Below are 3,695 nucleotides of genomic sequence, written 5' to 3' on the forward strand. Positions count from 1 at the left end.
ATTTGCATTTCCCTGATGACTAAGGATGTTGCACATTTTTTCAGGTGATTCTCATCCATTCGGTATTCCTCAGTTGAGAATTCTTTATTTAGCTCTGTACCCCATTTTTTAATGATTTAACTTTGGTACCTGGTATCTGTCTAGGAATTTGTCTATTTCATCTAGGTTTTCCAGTTTTGTTGAGGCTATGCCAGTGACTGGCAAACACGCTCACAGTTAGCTATTGGATGGAACACAGGGTACCCAATGGAGGAGCTAGAGAAAGTACCCAAGGAGCAAGAAAAACTTTTTAGAAATCTAGAGTGAAGTGGAAATACAGCATACTAGAATCTATGGGGTACAAGAAGGGAGTCCTAAAAAGTTCCTAGTGCTAAGTTCCAAATAAAAGTAAAAGAAGTCAAGTAAAGAAATTTAATAATGCACTTTAAAACCTTATCAAAACAAAAATAAATAAAAAACTAAAACCTTAGGTGGGGAATACTTATCTCAATCAGTACTATAATTAATGAGATAAAAATATGCAATTAAAAATTGCAAAGAATCAATGACCTGAGCTTTTATTTCGAAGGAAACAAAGAAAAGAGACAAATAAAATTCACAATGAAAAGACAAAGATTGTAGGGACACTCTTTAAATCTCTATTTTACTAAACTGGAAAACCTAAAATAAATAAGTTTTTAGGTGAATAAAACATTCAAACTGAAACCAATATGAAATAAAACTTATATATGTATAATATATATACGTAAAGAATGTCATAAAATGATTTTTTTATTTTTTATTACATATTTTCTTTATTTACATTTCAAATGCTATCCCCAAAGCTCCCTATACCCTCCCCCCACCCCTTTTGATCCTATTCTTGTTCAACTTCTTCCTATTCCAATCACTTACCCCAACCTCATGTTTTAATTTATTTATTAGTTAAATAATTTAATTTATTTAGTTAACTTTTTAATTTAATAACTCATCAACTGCAGTTTGCAGTTTCTGCTGTCCATGCGCTTCTGGATGTGAGGGTCCTTTCCAGCTTCTGGGTATTATAAATAAGGCTGCTATGAACATAGTGGAGCATGTGTCCTCACTACATGTTGGAACATCTTCTGGGTATATGCCCAGGAGAGGTATTGTTGGGTCCTCCAGTAGTACTATATCCAATTTTCTGAGGAACCACCAGACTGATTTCCAGAGTGCTTGTACAAGCTTACAATCCCACAAACAATGGACGAGTGTTCCTCTTAATCCACATCCTTGCCAGTATCTGCTGTGATCTGAATATTTGATCTTAGCTATTCTGACTGGTGTGAGGTGGAATCTCAGGGTTTTTTGATTTGCATTTCCCTGATGATTAAGGATGTTGAACATTTTTTTCAGGTGCTTCTTAGCCCTTTGGTATTCCTCAGTTGATAATTCTTTGTTTAGCTCTGTACCCCATTTTTTAATGGGGTTATTTGAATTTCTGGAGTACAGCTTCCTGAGCTCTTTGTATATATTGGATATTAGTCCTCTATCCGATTTAGGAGGTCCTGCCGTCAGGTGCAGCCTGGTGCTGGAGAGGTGGGATGTTGCTCATGTGACGTTGGCCAAGATGCCACACTTTGTCTTCACCATATCTGCCATGGCAGAAACAAGATTTTTTTGTTTGCTTGTTTTGTTTTTGTTTTTGTTTTTGTTTTTTGTTTTTTGTTTGTTTTGTTTGTTTTGTTTTGTTTTGGAGACAGGGTTTCTCTGTGCAAACCTGACTGTCCTAGAACTCACTCTGTAGACCAGGCTGGCCTTTAACTCAAGAGATCTGCCTGCCTCTGCCTCGCAAGTGCTGGGATTCTTAATAAGGAGAAAATCATTCAAGATTGATCTCATCCGATTATTGCCCAGCTGTGCTTCACTGTTAATGACTTGAGGGTGGGGGTGGAGCAGGACAAGGAGTAGATGCACCCCTTTCCCGGGCAAGCTGCTGCTGCTGGGCGGTTTCTGAGCAATATGCAGTTTACATATGTTTTCTCCCGCGATCTCATAAGGACTAAGCAGACCATACATGGCGTTTTGGAGAAAAGCAGATTTTTGCAGAGATGTAGCAGTGACTCCAGACTCCAGAAAGGATGTATGGGTTTGCAGAAGGCAAACCGATACTAGAGATTTGGACCACAGCCAAAACCGCTAGGGAAGAGTGTTACATGTGCACCCCACCAGAAGGAGAGACAGTAGAGCAGGTACAAATGCTTGGAAAAGATTTCTTTGATTTCATTTGTCAGCTCATCCTGGGCAAGGCAGACCAGAGAAAGCTTCCTTCCTGGAGTGGCAGGCAGCTGTTATGGAAGCTCTTTGGCAGAGGTTTTCCCTGTTGGGAAAACATGGCAGCTTGGGGGCGAATCCCAAAGGTGGTCCCTGGGCTTAGCTGTCAGCATCTTTAGTTGTGAGCCATGGCACTTACATGAGAAGCCTCTGTGGTTATTTTCTGAGTGACCTTAGATGCACGTTGCCAGGCACAAGAGAAAAATTCGAACTTTCCAACATCACTCCCAACACCGGGGTCAGCGTCTTCATCATAGACTATGAGTAAACACGCGAGCCACCTATTCAGTGTGTTTGTACAGAATCTCCAGGAGCACGTGAATGGAGTGCCTGAAAAGCGCTGACTGTAAAGCCCGTTCAGTGAAGCCTCTGAAGGGAGTGCCTTGGCCTCTTGTGTTTTAGTCCTCTACTCCTGCCGTTTTAGAAGCAGTCCAGAAATCTTGTGATAAAGCCCCACCAGGGTTCTGGCTGTGTCAGACATTAGCGGGAATCGACTGACAGGCAACCTGGTTTTTCTGAGACATCGTTTTCGACAGTGATTTTGTCACTCTGTCTCATGTCTCTGAACTATTAGGAGGACATTCAGCATTGCCATTGGGGACGAGTGGCTTTCTTTCCACATGCTTCCTTTCCTTGGCCTTTTTGATGTCTAGATGGTGTTGTTGGCTTTTGAAGATAATTGTATGGTTTTCTACTTGCTTACCAAGTGCTTGCAAGAAAGAGTGATTTCAATAATTCTCTTCCTATTTGCAGTGATTGTATATAAAAAAAATACAATAAATTTTACGATTTTGTCAGGCTCATTCATGATAATGGTGTTATTTCAGAGACACAGGTATGATTGAATATATGTAAATAAATGAATTTTATCCATTTATATATACATAGACTTTAAGACAAAAATGTGTATCCCTTTCAGTTGGAAAATGAGACCACAGGCAAAATTCAATATTTCATCTGAATAAAAGTTATGAAAAGTCTAGGAATAGAGGAAACATATTTATACACAATAAAATAAGACAAACATCAGGCTAAATAGAGAAACACTCAAAATCTTCCCTCTAAGATCAGATATTAAAACAACGGAGTCTACTCTCCCTAGCTGCATTCCATATAGTTCTTGGCTACTTAGATTATCCATAAGAGAAAGAAATAAAAATGACACAAATAGAAGAAGAATTCAAAGTATCATATTTGCAATTGATACACTATGCATAAAAAGATTTTAAAACTAATCAAAAACTTAGAGCTAATAAACATATTCAATAATCACTATGTAACAAACTTAATATACAAGCAAGTAGCCTTTCTCCACATCTTTGATAAATATCCTGAGAAATAAACCAAGAAAACATCCTTATTCAACACACGCACACACGCACGCACACACACACCCGCGCGCG

General features: G+C 38.7%; 1 pseudogene; it reads left to right on the top strand.

The window, feature by feature from the left end:
* Window positions 1–2,636, top strand: part of LOC110323282 — a 4,104-nt pseudogene extending 1,468 nt beyond the window's left edge.
* Window positions 2,637–3,695: the final 1,059 nt, after the last annotated feature.

This window comes from Mus pahari, chromosome 6 (genome assembly GCF_900095145.1).
Source record: "Mus pahari chromosome 6, PAHARI_EIJ_v1.1, whole genome shotgun sequence".
Classification (NCBI taxonomy): Eukaryota; Metazoa; Chordata; class Mammalia; order Rodentia; family Muridae; genus Mus; species Mus pahari.